Source organism: Megascapheus bottae, chromosome 6 (assembly GCF_031878675.1).
Source record: "Megascapheus bottae isolate mThoBot1 chromosome 6, mThoBot2.hap1, whole genome shotgun sequence".
Classification (NCBI taxonomy): domain Eukaryota; kingdom Metazoa; phylum Chordata; class Mammalia; order Rodentia; family Geomyidae; genus Megascapheus; species Megascapheus bottae.
In genome coordinates, this window is record NC_143514.1 from 4,094,810 (window position 1) to 4,118,940 (window position 24,131).

At 40.9% G+C, this 24,131-nt stretch overlaps 1 long non-coding RNA gene across 1 annotated transcript; it reads right to left on the bottom strand.

The window, feature by feature from the left end:
- Positions 1-13,796: 13,796 nt before the first annotated feature.
- Positions 13,797-20,324, bottom strand: LOC150061229 (uncharacterized). Its single transcript, XR_016535802.1, has 3 exons — positions 20,093-20,324; positions 18,373-18,685; positions 13,797-13,949 (listed from the first exon to the last, which is right to left on the bottom strand). It is a non-coding gene; the product is annotated as an uncharacterized LOC150061229 (long non-coding RNA).
- Positions 20,325-24,131: the final 3,807 nt, after the last annotated feature.

The window sequence follows — 24,131 nt, forward strand, 5'->3', positions numbered from 1 at the left end:
GTTGTGCTGGTAGCTATACTGTATCCATATTTGTAATCATTTGGATAAATGCCCAGGGGTGGCCTTGCAGGGTCATGGAGTTTTGTTTTCTGAGGAACCTCCCACTGCTATGCACAGTAGTTGAACAAGTCTACATTCCCACCAACAGTGTATCAGGGTTCCACTTATTCCACATTTGCATCAGCATCTATTGTTTGCATTCTTCTAACTAGGGTGAGATGGAATCTCAGTCTTGTTTTGATTTGCATTTCCTTTATGATCAGCAACGTCAAACATTTCTTCATATGTCTTTGGCCATTTTTACTTCTGAGAAGTCTCTCCAGCTCATTTGCCCATTTTTTAATGGAGCAATTGATTCTTTCAGGGTTTTAGTTTCTTGAGCTCTCTGAATATTCTGGATATGAGTCTGTTTTTTCTGACATATGGTTGGCAAAAATATTCTCCCTTTCTGTAGGCTGTATTTTGTTGTTATTGTTGGTCATGGGCCTTGAACTCAGGGCCTGGCCACTGTCCCTGAGCTCTTCAGCTCAAGGCTAGCATTCTATCCCTGAAGCCACAGTACCACTTATGGTTTTCTGGTGGTTAATTGGAGATTAGAGTCTCATGGACTTTCCTGTTTGGGCTCGCTTCAAACTGTGATCCTCAGATCATAGCCTCCTGAGTAGCTAGGATTATAGGTGAGAATGCCTGGCTCTCCAGCCTATAATCATAATCTACCAGTGCCTGCTGTGGACTGTCTTTTAAACCCTGGAATGCTCCATCAGGATGAGGCAGTTCCACTGATGAATCTGTAGATCTTGAGGATTCCAATTCTACTTGACTCCAGGACCACCACGTATCTTCTCCTGTTCTCTGTGCTACTTGTTGGTGCCGCAGGATTTAGGTCTAACTCTGTGTTATCATTTCAGAGAGCACTTGCTAGATCACATAAGAAAACCCTTCTCTGTGATTTCACACCTACTTTTTTCCTTTATAGTACTTACTACGGTTTACATCTAATTTTACTTCTCTGCTGACTTTTATTTTCGCACGTGCCTTCCTCTCAAGAATATAAATTCCATGAAGACAGACATTGAGTCATTGTAGCTTATTTATACATCATTACTCAACTTGTTTATTAGATGAATATACAGATTTGGCAATTTTCCTAAACTACAGTTGATAAAATGTGGCTGAGATTTTACACCTACATAATAACCTTCCCAACATGGTCAATTATATAATTCTAGACATTCATCTGGAGGCCAAAGGAGGATACACATAGGCGTGGTAGAGAGCTCGATGGCTATGTGCCTATGATCATATAAAACAATATTTTATGGAATAAACTCCAAGCCAAGGAAATAGATATTTTTTAAGTTGCTGTTGCTGCTATTTTTGTTTTCTTTTCCTTTTGTCCTGTTAGTTCGTTTGGGGGAGGGTAAAAGGTGGCATAGGAAAGGTAACACAAACGCTGAACAAATTCAACAGTGGTGTGCACTGAACACCATGTGGAAAATGAACTGTACATCTTGTGGGTGGGGATGGGAGGGGAAAAGCTGAGAGTGTGGGAAAGGAAGACATGGTTCCAAAAGCATTGGACTCATTGCCTGATTAATGTAACTGTAACCCCTCTGTATATCAACTGGACAACAACAATAACAACAAAAATAAATTTAAAAAATAACCTTCCCAGATAAAAGTATGTTTATTGGCTGCTATTTGTGTATTCACTTATTTGATAAATACTTATTGAACAAATGTTAAATGCCAGGCTTCAGGGATGGAACCAAAATGGGAAAAATATCATTTCTGACTTCAGAAACCTCACAGCTTGAAAGGAGACACAAGCAGTAAAGTCTGGCTGTAATGTGGCATAGGAAGGTCTCTAATAGAAAAAAGGGCAAAAGAAGAAAACTCCCAGAGTGCGAGGGCTGAGAGTCAATTCTGCAGAAAGCAAGCACATCTGATTTTGTTTTGCATGTAATCCTAAGATTCTTGAGACACTCATACCTTTACTTAGAAATAGGAGGCTAACCATAATTTTGAGAACACAGGTGTGTGTTTGGGGGATGTTAAATATGTTCTATAGTTTAAGCCAGGCGCTGATAGCTCATACCTGTAATCCTAGCGATTCCAAAGGCTTGATATGTAAGGATTGTAGTCTGAAATCAGCCTGGGCAACAAAGTCTGTTTATCTCCAATTAACCACTCAAAAGCCAGAAATGGAAACATGGCTCAAGTGGTAGAGTGCCAGGCTTGAATGAAAAAGCCGAGGAACAGTGTTGAAGCCCTTAGTACTGGCGCGCGCGCGCGCGCGCGCGCACACACACACACACACACACACACACACACACACACACACACACACACAATTAAAATGGCCTGAGGCCGGGAGTTTGGCCTAGTGGTTAAAGTGCTTGCCTAGCATGCACGAAGACCGGGGTTCGATTCCTTGGTACCACATACATAGAAAAAAGCCAGAAGTGGTGCTGAGAGAGGCTCAAGTGGTAGAGCTCTAGTCTTGAGAAAGTCCAAGGACAGTGCTCAGGCCCTGAGCTCCAGCCCAGGACTGGCAAAAAAAAAAAAAAAATGGCCTGAAAGTGGGTGCTGGTGGCTCATGCCTATAATCCTAGCTACTCAGGAAGCTGAGATCTGAGGCTCACTGTTTGAGGTCAGTCAGGGCAGGAAAGTCTGTGAGATTTATCTCCAATTAACCATCCCCAACCAGAAGTGGAGCTGTGGCTCAAATCAGTAGAGCTCAGGGACAGTACCTAGTTTCTGAGTTCAAGTCCCATGACTGACAAAAAAAAAATAATAGCATGAGAAAAAGAAGAGAGGTAAGACTGAATGTAGTCCATTGGGAGAAACAGAATGAGGATACTTGGAAAGTAGCAGATGGAGGCTGTTGGGGAGTGGGCAGATAGATGAACAGGGCAGATTATGAAGTTGTGTTTCACCCTGTACATTTAAGAGCAGCCAATTGAAGAACAGTGGTGTGGGCTCCGTTGAAATCATTAGAACAGCAGCTGGAGAAAATGCCTTCTGTTTCTGCTGTCAGATATGAGTACCAGATGTTCCCAGATCTCCAGTTCAAACTTATTTGGAAAAAGCCTGGGCTTCTGTAATTTTCAGTTACAATTCTCATCCTGAGAGGAATGGACTTTGGGGCCTACCAGGTCTTTCCTGCCCACGGAAGAACTACTTTTAGAATACGCCGAGCAAGTGCATGTTCCACTCTTCTGGGAAGACTTGGGAAGAAAGAATACTCCTAGAGCTTGTTTAGTAAAATCCACCCTGGGTGTGAACTCCCTGGGTAGAGCATATGGGGGTAAAGTTTGCAGGCCTTGAGTGTATCTTTCCTTCATTCTTTAGAAATAAATACCTTTTTATGTTGAGTCAAGTTCAAAACAACATGTCTGGTGCCCGAAATACACCTGTGGGGAAGAGAAGCAACTTCAATGAGAACTAATTAAATAGCTTTGCCCTGGTAGCGGGCACTTGTACTTCTGCTAGTGGAAAGAAAACCTCTGGAGAAGCAAGGATCCAGTGACCTAAATTTCCCTGGGAACACTCTACGTTCTGGAGAAGCAGAGGATTTCAGAGGACATGTATCTGTGTGCCAGACACGTATGACTGTGGAGATGAGCAATCTGTTACTTCTCTGTCTGCCACAGCTGCCCCTCTGAGGCTTCTTCGAACTAACACAGAGAGAAGACTCATGAAGGTGTGGGCTGCCGGGAAGAGCCATCAAAGCACGGAGTGAGGGGAGAGACAGACAGACAAGGCGCCTTGCTCTTGGACATGTGCTCTGAGCAGGACCTGGAAATAAGCCATTTGTCTGGAGGATGGGAGGTATTTGGTCATTGCAGGAGGGTGAAAAGATGAAAGAGGATGGCGATCCACCATTGGAGGTAGGCAGGAGGCTTCCAGCCTTATCTTTGGTCCTTTCCCTCATGTAGAATGAAGTACATACTCCTTACCCTTCCAGAATCCTCATCTCTCTACCTTGATGCTTAGGCTACAGTATTATAATTTGAATGCCTCTCTGTGTCTCCCCTGTGACTCCTAATTCTGCCTCTAAAGCCTCCTATGCCTACCAGCCTGGTGAAATCTAATTCTCCCTATATGGCTATTGCAATGCCTCCATACCCAGGTCATAAAGGGATGAAAGTGGAAGAACATTCGGGAAGACTCCACACCTCCTGCTTGTTAAGTCATGCTATCTGACTAGAGGAACCCATTATAGCATCGATGTAAGCTGTTCAGAATTAGTATAAATAGGTGAGCTGAGCATTTGGGGAAGTAGTATGCGCTGGGTTCCAATTCCTTTCCTATGGGGATATTTAGAGCAGGACTTATTTTATCATATTTGTTTTTATCACCTGCTAAATTAGAAATTTTTATTTATCTACAGGTTATAATATAGATATATATTCCCTTTTTCATCCTCCAAGAATATTGGCAAAGCTTATCTCATGAGCATAGGATTTTGCTTAAGGACCTAAATGAATTACTTTTTACATGTCAAAGACTAATATAAGTTTGGCCTACTGGCAGAGTGCTTACCTAGCATGCAAGAAGCCCTAGGTTTGATCTCTCGATTCCACATACACAGAAAACGCCAGGAATGATGCTGTGGCTCAAGTGGCAGAGTCTTGAGAAAGCCCAAGGATATTGCCCAGGCCCTGAGCTCATGCCCCAGGACTGGCAAAAAAAAAAGGATTAATATACTAATAAGATACAAATGAAGCAAGGCACAGGTGGCTCATGCTTGTAATCCAAGCTACTCAGGAGGCTGAGCTCTGAGGATTTTGGTTCAAAGCCAGCTCAGCTAAAAGTCCATGAGACTCTTATCTCCAATTAAGCACCAGAAAACTGGAAGTGCCACTGTGGTTCAAGCCTTGAATTGAAGAACCCAGGCCTAGAATTCAAGTCCCATGACTGACCAAAAAAAAGAGTGAATTGTAAGGTAGGGATCAGAAAACAGAAAACACAGAAACAAACAAACACCCATCCAACTTTGTAAAATGTTGGAGGGAAGGAGGCAAAAAAAAGAAGAGTCAAAACTACCCTTTTCCTTACTGACTTACTGACTGTGAAATCAGAGACAAAAGCATTCTAATTCCCTTTCCTTGTCTGGAAATGGAGTTTCCTAATAGAATGTGCTGCACAGGCCTGCCGCGGAGATTAGATGAGGTGCTGCGAACAAAGTCTTAGCATAGGTCTCAACATACATATGACAAATAAATAGCTTGGTAAACATATGCCTAGGAAGGTGAGGCAGAGCCACAGGGACTGGAAAGGGGGGAGGAGAGCTATCTGACTGCCAGGCAGACCTCTTGCTCCTGCAGCAAACATTCCAGCTACTGCATATCCTTGGCTTTTGTGCCCTAGAACCCAGAGTCAGCTTTCAGAAGATGAAGTTGCAGCAGCGTCTTCCTCTGGACAGAGGCCGGGACTGGAGTAAGGAAATCAGTAATAACAGGGGCAGTTGCAGTACAAACTCTAGCAGATCTTTCTGACTTCTGGGCCTCTGATCCTGGATATTTTAATGTCATTTCTTAAAGGAAAACAGGGATGCTAGATTACTATGCCACGGCCTGAGACACTCTGATGGGCACAGGAATGTTCAAGCGAGCCCTGCCAGTGACAGGCGACAGGGTAAACTATGAAATGCTATTCCAGGGCCAGGAAAAGCCTGTGTGTCAGATGCTAGAGCACCTGAAGTTTCCGGAATGTATCACCCTTGGAGACTGAGGTATTGCCATCTTCTATTAAAATGCAAATGTAATCTGGAAGGCATTGTGCATTGATCCTTAAACCTTCATTTCTGAAATAATATATCAGATTTGCCAGTCTCTTGTTTGGGCAGGAAGCAGCGAAGTTTCTGAACCCAGTATGTTCTGTCATCTCTAAAAATAGTTGACTACTAAATTGTCGTCATATTTTTTTCCATGCTCCAATGTGGACAATTTCATTTTCTTTCCACAGACTTTATCATTGAATGCCAGTAATTCAGGTCCAACTCCATATAGTATTATACATTTTATAATTCAAGGAAATGGTTTTTTTTATATAAATGAAAGATACTCTTGGAAAGTAGATACTTTTGTAGGTGTGCGTTAGGCCACTCTCTCTGTTTCTTTTCTACTTTAAAATTTCCTGATATTCATTACAGTTGCTGTGTATGTGTATGCAAGCATATCTCCTATCTTATTATTGCTTTTTGGATAACAGCTAGTTTTATATTCTTACATAAATGAATTAATCAACTGGGACACAGAGGAAAAAATGAAAGTCAGTAAATAAAGAATCTCCCTTTTCATACACCTTATCACAGAAAAGCCAGTTATGAAGCAGGAGGAACAATGAAAATGGCCATGAAAATGAGAAGAGAAGATGGGATCAAAGCAAGGATGAAAGAAAGAAGCGGGGTGGGGGGAAAGCAAAAAATAGTTTGAGATTTGGGTGACTGGGAGAACAGAGATGCCTTCAATAGAAAGACAGGAGTCAGGAAGGCTTGGGCTACAGGGGACCCACTGCAAATTCGATGGCCGTGGATGGGAATGTGGTATGCCTAGACAACACAGGTCTGAATGTAGGTTAAGATGCCCAAGATGCCTTGACACCTCTGACGTGATCAGTTAACTGCTGAGTTCAAGCTCAAATGGAGGCTACTTTAGCCTCCCTCCTGGTTTTATTACATAGGGCTTTGCACTAGGCCATGAAAGGGGTTAAGACAGATACACATGTCACCATCTTTGCTGCCTCTGTGTTCCAGCTGCGTGAGGTGAGAACATGGACTCAATCACTCTAGACGCTGAATGCCAGCATGGACGGGGAAGATGGAAGGACCCAAGATGCTGTTGGAGTGAGAGGCAGACAAGCCATGTCTGCGCAGCTGTGGGGAGCCATGGCCCCTGGGAGAAAGCCATCCACAGTGAGAAAGACACCACTCCCCATATCAGGTTTATTTTCAAATGAATATACCAAGTATAAATTTTACTGGAAACCCATGTTTATATGTGTGTATAGAGATAAGGGGATACCACCAGTAATGGGTTCCTTTTTGTTTTTGCTAGTTGAGGAACTTGAATCAGGGCCTGGGCACTGTCTCTGAGCCTTTTTATGCTCAAGGCCAGCGCTTTATTTGAGCCGTAGTGCCATTACAAGATTTTTTTCCTCCCTGAGAAATTTATTGGAGATAAGTGGCTCATGGATTTTCCTGCCTGAATATATATTTAATTTCAAACTGTGATCCTCAGATCTCAGCCTCCCGAGTAGCTAGGGTTACAGAAATGTGAGCTACTAGCACCCAGCTATGGGTTTCTCCCTCTCTCTCCCTCCCCCCCTTCTCTCTCTCTCTCTCTCTCTCTCTCTCTCTCTCTCTCTCTCTCTCTCTCTCTCTCTCTCTCTCTCTCTCTCTCTCTCTCTCTGTGTGTTTTCCCCTTGAGGAAGACATGATTTTTCTGAGCCCAAATGAAAGTTATTCAAGACTCCGCCCCTAGAAATAACCCTGATGGCTGAGGCTAAGAAAGCCCTGGGGACATTCTCCTTTCCCAACTGTCTTTGCATCCACTCCCTTCAGGGACATTAAAAACAAAACAAACAATTATTTGTGTTATCTTTAAGTAGTTGTACAAAGAAGTTGTCATTTAACAAAGCCATCTGTGAATACAATGCATCTTGATCAAGGCCACCCTTTCATGTATATTGATTTTTTTTTTTGCCAGTTAACAAAGCAGTTTGTGTAAACACATCTTGATCTGCGTCACCCTTCAATAATGTCACCCCTCTGGCCCACCTCTTCTCTTATATTTTTCAATTTGGTGATACATACAATGAATTCTTGCCTGTATTTATCCCTCCCATCTCCTTTTCCTTTTCCTACCCTTTTCCCCCTGCCTGTCTCTCCCCCTGCCTCTGGCAAGTCCCCATCTCCTGGTATTTATATTATTGGACTTCTAACATAGACATGGTCTGTCTCCTGGAGGCAGCTGATATGTCCACAAGCACTCAGCTTCTGTCGGCTTCCTGTGGCCGCTAAGCTCTGTTGTCCAGCCATGGAGACAGCAGGGAGGGAGTGTAAACATGGGAGTCTCACACACATACCCAGGACAGGAGGCTTAGGTTAGGACATTTGACTTTTAGAGTAATAGCTTTTACTCTCGGTTTCAGTTATCAACCTGCATCTGAGAGTTAAGGATGTCTGAGAAGGGCTGACTACCTCATTAAAATAGTGCCATCTAGCGGTGAACATTTCACATTGTAGCCAGGTGCCTAAATTGCCATCCCACACCCTCAAGGGGCTTGGCTAATCAGCAGGTACAATTTGCTTCTTCATGTCTATTTGTAGTCTTTCACTTAGTTTATTTATCAGTTACTATATGTTGGGAAGCTAGATAAGTGTAGTGTTTGAATAGACGAGGAAGACACAATCCTTGGCCTGTAACAATTCACAATCTAGTAAGGATGGCATGACAGCTGGCAGACTAATGACTGATTGAGAGATAATGGCTGGGACAGAACAGCCCAGTATCCCGGGGGTGTTATGGAAAGCCCCTCACCCATATGTGTAAGCCCATTCCTTTCAAGTAATGCAGAGGCCAGGATGAGACAGGCCCTTGGAGTTTATCAACTGTGCTTTAGTGTTGACTCCTGACCCTTCTCCACACAACTCTGGCCCTGATCCTAAATTAAGATTTCAGTGAATGTATGGTTTGTTGCTGTATGGGGCGCTCTTCTCTTTCATGGTCATCCTGGGATAGAACTTGCTAAGCACAATATGAAGGTGAAAGAAATGGGTGTTTTCCAAGAACAGACTGAAGATAAAATGAGCTGTGATAAAGAAAATGTGATATTGTATATATAATATACAATATAGTGTACAATATGCATACACTATGTATACAATATATGATATATACATACACACATACATACACACAATGGAAGACCTGGAAAAAAAATCATGTTAAGTGAAGTAAGCCAGGCCCAGAGAGACAAAAGATGTGTGTTTTCCCTTTAGCTTTACGAGCATGCTAGCTGGTATGCAATGTATACACAAATGTAGTAACTGAGATATGGCAGAGACCATGGTGACTCAAATAGTGTGTGGCTCCTTCGGCAAAACCAAAGTTCAGCAAACTAAAACCCTAGGAAGTGGGCATTTGAGAGGGATAGGGTGGGGTCGAGGAGAAGAGGATATATCCTATAAAATTAAGAAGATCGAAGAAGAGGCAGGAAGGGAAAGGATGGGTGAGAATGTTGAATGGGATGACATGGATCAGAACAGATTTTCTTTATAAACTGCTATGTTAAAGGGCAGCTCCTTTGTACAACTACTTAAAGATAATAATAAAAAATTAGTTGTGCCTACCCTTATTTTCCTTTTCTCCCCTGAGTTGTCCTGTAAGTGGTTCTCTCACACGACTCAGGCTCTACGTAGTCATTGTTCTATTAAGGTCCCCAGTCTCTGTCTCTAAGGGTTGTTTCCCCCTTGGGAACAATGAAACTGACCTACCCACTTTCATTAGTGTTAGTAACATGTTTTAATTATGATTTAGTATTTTCTTACCATCTAAGCACAAGCAAAACACTTGTTAAAACTTTTCTTCACTCATTTGAAGTTTCACTGTGTGAACATTTCCTCTCATACTGTTTTAGGGACAGAATTTAACACAAAAGATTTTTCCCCTTCATTTATTTTTTTAACACCGTACTTCTTGAACACATCTTTTCACTTTGTTCCTAATTGGCTCTGAGTTTGGGACTCCTTAGTTTTTTTTTCTCCTTTCTTCCTCTGTTTTCTCTAGGGGAGGCACTGCTCATCCATCATTCTCGTCTTGGCATAGCTTTCCTCTTCTGTCACAACTCTTGCTTCCTTTCGTCTTCCGTTTATGAGTCTCAGAACCCCCGTCTTTCACATACTCTCTCTGCCCTTTCCTATGTGTTTCTCCTATTTCTTCCACTACATGAATCTTTTAGGTTCTACTTCTCAGGAATGTGTAGGGACCATGGTTAAACAAGGCTTCCCTGTTGAGTTTGTCCCAGTGATCATGTGAGAAACTATTCTATACGTTTGATGGAGGCAAGCCGTCTGACAGGAAAGAATAATGCATTCATTCGCCCATTTGTCCAGCAAGTGTGTCTTAGGTTACCAGACAAGGACACAGACAAAGGAAGAGGGGATCTCTGCTTTCACCAGAAACTAACAAGTCCACAGAATATTATGATACACACTTAGGATTTATGCTACACAGAGACAGGTGGGATGAGGTTTGAAACAACGCACTGTACTTAGACAAGGTAGGAAAATGTTCACAGAGGCTGAGCCACACGAGTAGACTATGCCACGAGTGGTTTGAAGTGATCTGAGTGGGAAGTGGGCCAGGCAAAAATACTTGATAAAAGGTTGTAGCCATGAATGCCTGTGGTGATTGGGGAGGTGAATGAATGGGAGAGATGCTGGTTGTACTTGGCAGATGGTAAGATGGAAAAGGGAAACTTACATTGTGGGTAATGGAGTGAGGAATTCATCCTGTAAATACTAGCCAGCTGTGGCCAGATGCTGGGATATGAGTCACATGCAGGTTAAGAAAATAGAGAAAAGTGAAACACGTTTACCGGATATAGAGATCCGATGGATAGAATTGAAAATGCATAGATGTGTGTGTTGGGGCTGAAAGACAGTGCAGCAGTCAGAGAAGCTTCTCTGTCATGGTTCTATTTTCTCCTGAGGATCTCAAATCCTCCTTTAGAGTTATTATCCTCTTCTGGCTCACAGAATTATTATCTTTTATGAATGCGATCTCCTGAGAAGTTGAAAATGGTACATTTCTGTTTAGCTGCTTGGAACTATTGTTTTACATTTTTTTTGTAATAATCTTTTCTTATCTTCTTGAAATTTGACTGGCTTGTCTATTCAGATCTGGTTTCCCTCACCAGCATGTAAAGGAGACAGGTGATGGGCAGAGTGCTGCAGAGACTGGGGGGTAGAGGCAGTGCAGGTACACCTGGGCACGGAGAGAGCTTTACCTTCTCAGCTTACAGAGTGGGCATCTTGATGTTTGTGGGCTGGAGGAGTAAATCATTATAATAGTGTATATAATAAAATGCACACCATTGCATTGCAGATTCAGGTGAGTGATCCTAGCTATTCAGGAGGCTGAGATCTGAAGATCATGGTTCAAAGCTCCCTAGGCAAGAATGTCTGTGACACTCTTATCTCTAATTAACCACCACTCCCCCATCAATAAAAAAAAAAAATGGAAGTGGAGCTGTGGCTCAAAGTGGTAGAGTGCTAGCCTTGAGTAAGAAAGTTTAGGGACAGTTAGTGGCGACTGGCTTGGTTGGGGACTTGCGGCAGCAGTGGTGTGTCCAAATAACTGACAATTCTCGGCCTCTTCATCTTCAGTAACAGGTCAGAATGCAGATTTTTGTGAAGACCCTGACTGGCAAGACCATCATCCTAGAGGTGGAGCCCAGTGACACCATTGAGAATGTGAAGGCCCCAAGTACAAGTCTGGGATTGACACATGTACACACACACACACACACACACACACACACACACACACACACACACGGAGTAAACTTGTTTAATTAAGTTAATTATGCAGGAGTGCCTAAAGGGAAGGATGGAGATCAGTAACGTTGAAATTGTTTTTCTATTTCTCAGATTTAAAAATGGGGTGGTAGAAGAAGATGTTACACTGGGATACATTTTTGTGTAGACATATGAACAGATGACAGTTCTTCATTCTTAGGAGAATTCACTAAGGGATAATTATTCTAAATTAATAGAGGACTTAACATCATGTTTTGAGAAATGAGAAATATCAAATGTGGGCTCCAGCAGCCTTTTTCTTTCTCTCTCCCCAGACACCCCCAACTTGTCAGATTCTGCTAAAGATTTTTAGATTCCATGTTTCTTTGTTTCCTCTTGGTGCGTGCAGTGTAACTCCTTAGATTTCTTGCTATACCTCTATATATACCTCTACTGTTGATGAGTAAGTACATAAACAGTTGAATCATCATATGTATACAAAAGATTTATGCTGCCAAAATTCAATTCAGCATCTCCATCTCTGCAAGCCATGTGCACTGATAATCTCAATTGTCCCAATTTTTTATCTTCCCCAAATTCATATGCCTTTAGTACTTTACTGTGTAATTTGTTTCACTGGAATCAGTTTCTGTGCATTTTTGATTCTGAGTTTGGCCATCTGACTTTCTTTGGCCAGTGAAATTTATAAAAAATCCATACCCCATTTTGATGTTAGGCTGTTGAAAAAATTAGGGTTGTAGTCCTCCCTTTCTCCTGACCATATATCTGGTGGGCCAAAGGTATCTCCTTAGCTTTGGTCACTGGAGGAAGTCTGAACAGCCTGTTCCACATAATAATCCCTCTCCAACCTCGTTACTCAGCCACAAGAATGGATCAACCAAGGTCCACCTTTGTTTTGTGTCTCCCTTCTTCCTTCCAGGAGTCACTTGTGTGGAAATGTTCTTGTTCTCAGTGTGTGGAGTGCCAGCAATCTTAGCACCCAACGTATGAACTGGAGGTCGAGTGGGGCCCTGGAAGACTATAAAACATAGTAATGAATGTGATACTTGAAGATGGGGGGAATATATACGTATATGTTATATTATATATACATATATAATATTATGTACATGTACATTGCATATACATATATAATATTTTCTATACATATGTTATATACACATATATACATATACAATATGATATGATATTATATATATAATATATATTATATGTGTATAACATATATTATATTATATATGTATATATTATATGTAATATATTATATATATTACTTATATATAATATATTATACATATACTTATATATATATGGTCTGGCCTCAGCTGTTGGGTGATCCTACTGAATCCCAAGTCTATGGACTTGTGCCCAGTTGTCTAGTCACAGCCATCCACCACCCATGGATTCCAAACATGTGAGCATGCTCAGCTGAAACCAGCAGAGCCTCCAGGTCAATTCAGTGCTAAGTCTGGGAGCATCAGCAAGCCAGACAAGACTAATCAAGGCCCTCCAGGATGAATCGAACCCCGAACCTGTGAGCTATGCCTATGGTGTCTGTGAAATCTCCCTTAAGTGGTTGTTCAGCACTTTTGTGCCAATAGAGACTGATGAAATGTCAAGACTTCTAGATTGACCTTGGGGTAAAGAATACAAAGTCTCCAAACTTGAGCAATTTCTGTTATACCAGCAAGAACAAAAATGAAGCTGGACTCATGTGGAGCCCTCTCTCCTGCCCTCATTTTTAAGAGTTTATTTTAATTTTTTTTTGTGTGTGTGCTAAGACTCTTAATAAGCAATTTAAAAAAAAGCCTTAAGTAAGATTAGCAATTTGCACCTTTTTAAAAATTAACAGCGCTCTGTTGTTTTGATATTTGAGCTCCATTATCAATTTGCATCTTTAAAGAGGTGTAACCTTTCTCAGATATTTTGCTCCGTGTTCTTATATTTAACTAGCAAGACTTGATTTTTTTTTACATTGCTTATGTTGCATTTACTTCTGCACGATTAAAGCAAGCGGAGAAAAGAATTAGGAGTGTGATGTCAATTCCTAGAACCTAAACTCTTCGGTTCAGGTGGGTGACCCTAACAGAAAGTTGTCCTGCATACAGTATTCAGAAGGGAAAAATGTTCTAGAGTGTTGGGGCACACATCAAAAAAAGATGGCTGCTTTGCTGAGTGCTTGCAGACTATTTATGTAAGACATTCCAGGGAGCTGAACAGCCTTGAACCTGCCAAGGAAACCTGAACCCTCAGTCATATGACTCAGCTCATTGTGTTTCCACTGTACTGGTCTGTCCTGACAATCACCAAACAATATTCTAAGGAGTCTTATCCTTTGCTTTCCATTCACTTCTCCATGGAGGGTGGTTCAGGTGGTAGAGGCAAAGTTCTTCATTTCCTGTGGAATAAAAGGATGAACCATGTTTTTTAATAGAAGGAAATTTGCTTGAGAAACTCATTTTTAGTAATGCGCATACATCAAATTATGCTTCTTCCTCCTGACTTTGTAACCCAGTCGGGTGCATATCAGGAAACCATAACAACTACAATGTATTTTATTTTATCTTTTCAACACTAAACTAGTGGCCACTGTAGCCTGGTCTCCATAGTGTCTCAATCTGAGTTGGAACAGAAGCAAAACATCAAAATGTTCTTGGCCATGGTGTGATAGTTACTGTAGAAAGTCCTTATTGTGGTATAACAGGGCGTAGTAAGTCCTGGTCAGTTTTTGGAGTTCTGTATGATATCTAAAAGTTTTTTTTAAGTAGAACAATTAGAAAAATGATGTCCATTATTGCAAGGAAGAAATGGGTGGTGCATTTTGGCAGCTTACAGGTTTGTCTCTGCCAAGTGGTTTCCATCATTTGCTAATCTGGCTTTTGCTCTCCAGCCAAACAGGTTGCCATGTCGCCTGACCATATTCTTTACCTGATTCCATAGTGTTTTCCCTGGAAAGTCCCATCCTGGAAGTCACAGAAGGATAGTCTGTAATTTCATCAGTACAGATGGGCCAAGACTTTCAGCTTTTACATTTCTATAACCTAGATTACAGGGTAAAGAAATAACCCATCACACAGGCGATGAGGACATTTTGTCTACAATGATGATGTACATACGATCACTAGAACAAAAGTTAATTTCATTATACAAGTACTTGTTGTATTCGTCCCAGAATAATAGAGGCCTTCTCCACACAAGTGGAAGAACCCTTACAGGGATGAATATTTAAGATGACAAAGGTGTGTAAGAATTGTTACATGAAAGAAGCTGTGTTTGAAAATCTTGGAAGATGAAAGAGTCAGGAACAGAGCAGGTGTCAAAGGAGGCAGGGATGGTGATTTCCAAAAATAGTTCAGCCCCTGGCTTAGGGGCAAGTCAGAAGAGATACTCTCTCTAGAGAGGTGTTACCTGCTGCTGTTGAACTAGAATTTCAATTCCCAGCACCAACTTCTGAGGTTTAAAGCCTTTGTTATGTGATATTTTCTAAATTACAGAGCACTCTTTACAAAATGAGACAACAAAAGGCCATGGAAGAGAAGACTATGTTGTTGCCCCTTCTGTTTTTCTCATCTCAGTTTCTTGCACGATTCAGCCTCTGCCATCTGCCCTGGGTCTTGTACAGACCACAGCTTGTGCATTTGTTTAGAAAAATATGTTCTACTTCACTTAAAAAATGGTGTCAAAATAGAATCCTGCATGCACATTCGTCTTTATTTTCCTTTTCTCACTTGAGGGCATACTCTAGAAAATTCCAACCATAGACACAGGTCTAACACTATGTCAGTGGGAAAAAAAAAGCAATATAAGTTACTTGTATGAAAGGGGATCTGTATTAATTTTCATCAAGTTCACTCCATCTAAAATTATTTTCTTAACTGTCCTTGGAACAGTTTTTGATGAGTTTCATGGACATTATATCTTTCTAGAATATTCATTCTCCCTCCTGTCTGGGACCATCTCCTTTCTCCTTCCTTTCCTCTGGTCCCACCCCTAAATATCTCTCCTTTTACAGTCATGTCACTGTTTTGTTTTGTTTTAGGTTTAGATTCTGAATAAGTGGACCAAAAACATTGTATTTGTTTTTACTGGTGCAGGCTTATTACTAATGCTGGTGTATTATTCTTAACACAGTGATCTTCAGTTCTATCTAGTTTTCTAACAATGGACTAGTTTAATTCATTTTTTTTTTGCCAGTCCTGGGCTTGAGTTCAGGGCCTGAGCGCTGTTCTTGGACTTTCTCAAGGCTAGAGCTCTACCACTTGAGCCTCAGCACCACTTCTGGCTTTTTTGTATATACGTGGTTCCAAGGAATCGAACCCGGGTCTTTGTGCATGCTAGGCAAGCACTTTAACCACTAGGCCAAACTCCTGGCCCTAGTTTAATTCATTTTTATGGATGAATAATATTCTTCTAGATACTTCATTGGATCTACGTAGTAAATTTTTATGATCATCAGTTGCTGAACTTGTCCCATAACTTGGCTAATCCTAAACTTTATTGGTAGCAACAAAAGGTCCTCAATATTTAAAACCATCTTGAATAAAAACAACAATAAGAGCAAAACTGGTTTCTTTCTTTCTTTAAGGTTTTATAAATTTTCATCAGACAAGTCTCTCACCTACTTAGCTAGATATATTTTATTTTTTGAGGCTAGTTCTTCCTCCCTCCTCTTCTTGTCTCTCTTTTCACTCCCTCCCTCATTCCTTTTTCCTTTCCCTCCCTCCCTCCCTCCCTCCCTCCCTCCCTCCCTCCCTCCCTCCCTCCCTCCCTTCCTTCCTTCCTTCCTTCCTTCCTTCCTTCCTTCCTTCCTTCCTTCTTCCCTTCCTTCCCTCCTTCCTTCTTGTGCACTATGTAACCAAGGCTGTCACAGAGGCTCTCTGCAGTCAAGGCTGGCCTCCAGCTCGTAATCTTCCAGTCTTCTGAGTGTTGGAATTGCAGGCATACTCATGAAACCTTTGCCCAGAAACCTTTTCTAAAAGTCCTCACTGGGCTCCTCTTTCTTTGATCCTGTCTCTGAAGTGTTCTCAATGCTTGTGCTGTAGCCACTGCTCTTATTTCTACATAATTCATCTAGGAGATTTACATATTTAGTAATTAAAAATCACTACCCTTTATAGGTTGGCAAACAAACCTATGCTCCCAGCGTAGCTCACTTTGGTCTCCATATGTCTCCATATTTAACCTATGCTGGGCATTTCTTTTTTCATATATTTTTATTGTAATTAATAGAAGGGTTACATTATATACTCCTGATAGATAGTGCTTTACTTCACATACATTGATACCCTTTCTCGTGTCTTGGTCCCCATTTCCCTCTCCCCACCCCAGCCCCTCACCTTGTTTTCCTCCCTTCTCTATCCGACTTCAAATAACCAAATACGCATATATACAATATATCAGATAACCAGGAGAAATACTGTAACAATATGAGATAACCAAGGGACAGCAAAAGAGATGAGAGATAACATAGTACATTAAGAACAACAATCACTCATTATATGGCTTTTGTTTCTATATCCTGGAGGTCCTTTCATTTAGCGTCATTCTATATGGCCTTATGAATCTATGTTTTGTTCTATTGTAAATCTCTGCTAGGACAGTCCAAGGTTTCTATTGATTAGGACAAATGAGGGAAGCCATTGAGCCTATGTTCCTTTGAGTCTGGCTTACTTCACTTAATATGATTTTTTTCTAAGTCTTTCCATTTCCTTACAAATGGGGCGATGTCATTCTTTCTGATTACATATGCTGGGCATTTTTATCTAGTTTTTTCATAAGTACCTCAAGTTATATTATGCCCAGATCCTCCCTTAGTTTTCCTCTCTTTTGTGACCTTTGTCATTTGTTGAGTTTGGTGTTAGCAGTATTAATTTAGATGTCAAGCTGGAAGCTTACCACTTATAATAAATCACAAGCCTTTACTGACTTATCGCTTGAAAACAGTTCTTGAGTCTGTCCTCTCTTTTCCCTATCTCTGACTCAAATACTAGTTGAAATATTCATTCACCTCAGGTGAATTATTGTCCATGAATTTCCATTTAGATTTCATACTACAGCGAAGTATTGGGAATGCATGGTTTCTAATCTGTCAAAGGAAATACTTGGTTATTTGGGGGAAGTTGGAAGCATGACAGAACTGTCTTTTCGCAGTAGAAAGTACCAAACTTTTACCAAGATATGAAACTAACATAAAACAAACACCTATATTGTTGTTTGTGACTCACACCCCTACACCTTGGTACTCAAGAGGATGAGATCTGGGCCGGGAGTTTGGCCTAGTGGTAGAGTGCTTGCTTAGCATGCACGAAGACCCGGGTTCAATTCCTCGGTACCACATACATAGGAAAAAAAAAAGCCAGAAGTGGTGCTGAGGCTCAAGTGGTAGAGCGCTAGCCTTGAGAAAGCCCAAGGACTCAGGCCCTGAGCTCAAGCCCAGGACTGGTAAAAAAAAAAAAACAAAAAAACAAAAAAACAAATAAAACAAAACAAAAGCGGATGAGATTGGAGAATTAGGGTTTGAATCCAGCCTGGGCATTAAAGAACATAAGATGCTTCTCTCCAATGAACCACCAAAATTCCAGAAGTGGAGTTCTGGTTCGAGTGATAGAGTGCCAGGCTTAAGTGAAAAAGCTGATGCACAGTTCTGAGTTCAAGATCCAATACAGCACAACAACAACAACCCAAATCACCTCTTTGCAGAAAAAGAAGTGAGAAGTGCTATAGGGTGCAGCTGTTAGAAAAAAGAAGCCATATTTCCAAGCAAGTGTTGATCCTCTAGCAACACGGACTGCTGCCCCCCTGACTTCTAAAGTTTCCCTTACCTTTCAGTGACTTCTGTCTTGCTATTTTCATGGATGTTCTGCAGCCAGTGTGGGCTATCTAAAGGGCACATTGGATCTCTTTGGGTGCCAGATGCAGTATGCTACATGCATGGATGTGGCTGGCAGGGTCAGTTCAAAGTGAACGAGGCAGAAGATCAACCGAGGACAAAGCCCTCCAGGGAAGGGAAAAGCTGTTGGGAAAAGATCGCCAAGTCCATCTTGTGACAAGGCCATCCTAGCTCTTATTGCGATAGAGAGTCGGGTTGTAGGACAGAATTCTTCCTGGGAATTGATGATTAGATTATGTCCTCCTCTGGCCATGAAAAGCAAGAGTAAATGTCATATATAGCTCCACAAGGTTCGATTCTATCATTTCAAAAATGAGACAGAAGCAGGGCAGTAGGAGTCAGGAAGTACAGTAACTAGAGAGAATGGAACAAAGCATTCGAAGCATTGAAATAAAACCCAGTAATTGGAGGAAAAGGGGAGTTAAAATTCTGGTAATGGGCTAGGTGCTGGTGGCTTACACCTGTCATTCTAGCTACTCAGGAGGCTAAAATCTGAGGATTGTGGTTCGAAGCCAGCCTGAACAGGAAAAGTCTATGAGACCTTTAGCTCCAATAAACTACCAAGAAGACAAAAGTGCACTGTGGCTCAAGTAGAGCACGAGCTTTGAACCCCCCAACAAAACCCAAAACACCTCAGGGACTGTGCCCAGGCCCTCAGTTCAAGCCCCAGGATGGGCACATATACATGCACAAGTGTGTGCATGCACATACACACACACACACACTCAAACAATAAATAAATAGTAAAAGCTTCTAGGGTCCCTCATTGAAAAACTTCTCATTTATAAATACAGGTGGGTCCTAGACTGAGGATTTTATTTGCAACTTGTAGATGATGCGAATGAAATGTATTTAATAGAACCTGTACTTTGAATCTTGAATTCAGATCTTTTCCTGATCTAGCAATACCAGCCTGTCAGTCTTTGGTGATGAGGACCTTCTAAGTCAAGGCCCTCGATCACAGGGAAATGATTGACTGCAACATTGTATGTGTGTGTGTGTGTGTGTGTGTGTGTGGCTAAGGATGACATTTGTAGGTCGTTATTTGGTACATTTTTGGCTTCTGATCATTTCCATTTATAGTGGATTTGGACCTGAATTATCAAAAGTTTCATTTTGTTTGCAAAAAGATTGGACAACATCTCCTTGGCCTGTGGCAGCCTTGCAGGACCCAGCTGTTTGGTTTGGCCTAGGCTCTTTCATGGAGGCCGTGTAGATGTCTCTGAGTATGAGAAATATGACACAAAACCTGGGTGTCAGATCTCATGTCGGGGGAAAGTAAGGAGTAAAGTGGAGATGCAGCAAGGTGAAGGCAGAAGGAGGTAGAAAGGGCACATGGGTCGGCTTGAGCTTGCCCTTCACAGCTGCTTATAATCATGCATCTGGTGTCACTGACCAAGAAAAAGAACTAGCAGATGTTATGATGCTCTTACAAAACAAAGGCTGAGAGTGGGGATTTATGGCACCCCTCCAGGAAAAGTCCTTTCTCCCCTTCTCTTGCAGAAAGCATCTGAGCTAAAATGTGATGACAATGTGGGAAGCAACCCGGATTTAAGCAGGGCTGGGAATTACCATTAGTGAATGCAAGAACACATTCTCTGTTTAATCTAGACTGGAGAGGAGAGAAGAAGAAGAAAATGAAGTAGGAATGCCTTGTAGGAAGTGGCTGATCTTCACAGAGTGAAGTTTAGCTCCATGCAGTGATGGTTTTAACAGTCACCTCAGCCATGTGCTAAACTGGGGGTGGTGAATTAAGAGGTTCAGTCACCTCTGTTGGGGCGACGGGAGGTGTTGTTTTCTGAAGCTTTGCTCTGAGGATTCGGAGTGGTTGTCGTATTGGCAGCTAACATGGCAGCTGTTTCCACACTGCTGGGAGAGGAGCAAGGGATGGTGACATAGGCAAAGTGTCCCCCCTGGCCTGTGGGGACAGTGACTTCATAACCAGCGCCATGGTTCCAGTGCATAGCAACAGATCCATCACATCCAGGGGTATTTCTGTCAAGCCCTCTTCTTCTCAAGTCTTTCTGGAACATTCCTTGGTATCCTCTCCAGAATGGCAGGACAGTGCCTACTGGCAAAGAATTTCAGATACCCAGTTCCAGCCAAGTTGAAACTTAGCCAAGCATTTCCCCCCTCCATTCCTATCTTTTATTCCTTATGATTACCTGAGAAACTCTGCTGCCAGTAGATGCCTCAAGACAGTGACAAACTGAATCCTCATTAAAACAAAGAAAGGTTAAGAGTGGGGGGATAACCTATTTAACAGGAGGGGAACTCACCAGTCTTTCAGCTATAACTTGACAATAGGTTTTATATAAATCCATAATTGTATCTCTTTTACCTGCAGTTAGTCTAGTTAACGATGGGGGGAAAAATGTAGACAGCTGATCGTGTCGCTTTAATGAGGATTCTTTCTTACAGAGTTTTAAAAAAAAGCCCACCAAATTAAATTCTACCAATTTACTCCATTGCAAATTGTACACCACCCCATGAGCCCAAAGGAAAAAAAGGGAGGGGGGAAGAAAAAAATCATCAAGTAGCTTAAATCAGTTACAGCTAAATGTGTAAGTCAGCATGCGCTTTAGCCTTTAGTCATGAAGAATATATTAGATTTTTAAAAATAAATGGCTTTCTGCTGAGTCTTCATTGCAGTGGCTTTCTGACTTTTAATTAAATTTTCAGTACTTGTGGCCACAGAACTCGAATTGCCTCCATCATTAACTGGAGTGGAAAACCAAATTGGAGATTATTAAGCTTGTTCATTTCTTTGTTATCAGTAGCTAGTGACTCTCTTCTTTTTACTTGTTAAATAAGGATGAGGCTTTCTACTAGGGTCCTTTTTTTCTTCCAAGGAGATAAGCTCTCGTAAACAGAGCATGATTAGCCCTAATGCGGGAGCTTGTTAAATGTTCCTCATTATACATTTCTGGTCTGTTTCATCAGTGTTAAATGAACTTAATGTAAATTAATAAAAACAGGTTTGCATTATTTGTAACAGGATTGAGAGTAAAGAAGAAAACTGTAAGCAACACCAACTCAGCAACTAATGTGGAAGTTTTGCATTTTATTTTCCCTTTGCTGCCCTTTCTGTTGCATAGAATAGAATAAAGTGTTCCAGAGGCTTAATATTTAATCTTCTGGAATGGAGCATTGCAGTTTAGGTCTTACATTATAGACCTTAATTGCTAATTTGGTACTATTCTACAAATTTTTGTCTTTTCTCCTTTTAAACTTCCTAGAAATAAAGAGATTGATGAAAAGTATATATTGTTGTAGAGAACAATCTTCAACAAAGGAGTTTAAATTTTTTAATACCAATAGAGTCAAGAGCAACCTAATTTTGGCTATAGGACCTACTGGCTGGTTTTAAAATTCATATTTGTTTTGATTTATAAAAATAAGTTCACTGCATATGCTTCGAGGCAAATGTGTTATGCAAAATTCACATTGTTTTAAACAGTGACATTCTTAAAATACATGGTTTCTTTTCCTAATTAAGGAGAAACAAGACTAAAAAGACACTTAAACATGCACAGAAGGTCAAAAAGCTAAGGGCCATTAATCTAAATGGTAAAATGATTTATGTCTGAGATGTAGAACTAGATGCCCACGAGGACGTTCAGAATAATTGGGGATCTCACTGTTTAAAATTTGAGGACATTCATTAACTAAAGTAGAAAGTGGCTAAGTTGTAAACGCTTCCTTGAATAGATCATTGGAAATGCGAAGCTGGGTCAGGTAACTGGGACTGGTAGTTGCCGATGTGGAGATGTGTGTGTGGTGAGTGTGGTTAGTTGTGACCTTGCAAACATCTTAGTGCTCACGAGGGCCGAGATGGTGTTTAAAATTGAGTGAAATCAAGAGCAAGGTTTTTTTTTTTTTAAATTACCATGGCAACTGGAAATGCAGTGCCATTTTAAGAAGGTAAAGGGGTAACATTGACCAAGATGCATTTACACTCATATACTGACAGCTTGAATCAAAACCCTTTTGTGCAACTACTAAAAAATAGCAATAATTCAACTTTTTAAATTTTTATTTATTATTTTTTTTGCCAGTCCTGGGCTTGAGCTCAGGGCCTGAGCACTGTCCTTGGACTTTCTCAAGGCCAGAGCTCTACCACTAGAGCCTCAGCACCACTTCCAGCATTTTTTCTATGTATGTGGTACTGAGGAATCGAACCCAGGTCTTCATGCATGCTAGGCAAGCACTTTAACCACTAGGCCAAACTCCCGGCCTTCAACTTTTTTTTTAAAAGGAGTTTTCTGAAACTTTACTTTTCATTGAAAACATTGTGGCTCTTCTAATAGCACATAGTAAAACATTAATGGTGATATATGCTTATGTATATGTATCAATTAGAATTTTAACTAGAATTCTTTTTTTTGGTCAATAAGTTGATGCATGTGTGTAATGAATCTTGAACCCCTTCTATCATTTTCCCTTTCCGTCTATCCCAACCTTACCATCTCCCAAGTTGCGGGGTTCTGTTTTCACCTAAGTACACTGTATATCGTGACTGTATCTGTCTATGCTTCCCCTCTTCACTTCTCTGTTCCTCTTTCCCTAAGCCCTGCCCACCTCAGGAAAAAAAATAAAACCATTTCAACATCTTAGTATCCATTATTTTTTCACAGGAATTCCTAAAGAACGTGATGCCTTCAATCCAGAATAGTGAAAACAGAAAACGAATTCCACCAAACCAGCTGTCAACATCAGTATACCTGAGTGTTTCAGGCACTCATTCCTGTTCAAATAGAATCCAGACTCTTTCTCAAGGTGGTAGCTTTTGCCAATACATCACAGTTGCTATGTGAGATAGGCTCCCCCCCCCCTTTTTTTGCCATTTCTATTTCAAGAAGTGAAATTTTTCTTTTTTTAGACTTAGTGAACTTTCTCATTTTTCAGCTTTTATGTCTAAAACATTTTCGGCCTTATCATGCCTTCTCAGAGTACAGTGAACACATTTAAATTTTTATGACATGGTTCATTTCAATCTTCATTTCCTAAAGACACTTGTTGTGCTTCAATGTCACCATTGTGAAAATGAATTTTATTTATCTAGTGAAGCATATGTATAGAAAATATAACATATTAGGAACCAGTACTCAACTCAGGATGTATACTAGAACAATGAATTTTCTTCCCTTCCTGCTCTCTTTCTTTTCTTTTCCTTTTTCTTTTCTTTTCTTTTTTTTTTTAAACAAATCTTGGATTCTTTGGGTTGCTGTTAAAGAAACAAAAAATAACTTAAGTTTTCCAAAGCTTAGGGCAAAGACAAAACACAGAGCATCTGAACTGCCCAGGTAATACTAACGTAATTGTCCACATAGCTGTGTCTCAGGATTATTCACTTTGAACTTCAGCCTCATTCTGCTTTGTAGCTCTGTGTTTATCTTTCACCCATGTTCAGCTTTGATTGAACCCTCTTCAATTTCTGGCTTCCTTGCTTCTGGCTTGCTCCAGGTCCTGCGTCATTCTATTGGATTAAGCTCTCTTTTCCCCCTGCTCCTCCATGTAAAATGTTAAACTGGGACACTGGTTAATTGGAAGCTTTTATTCGCAGCACTTTATTTAACTGAGTTTACTAAATGTATTAGCTAAAACCCTAGCAAGTGCAAATTCATTCTCGCTGGTCTGGCATATTCTGTGTGTATGAATGTAAAGGTCAGAGGGAGAAAGGGGAGCATT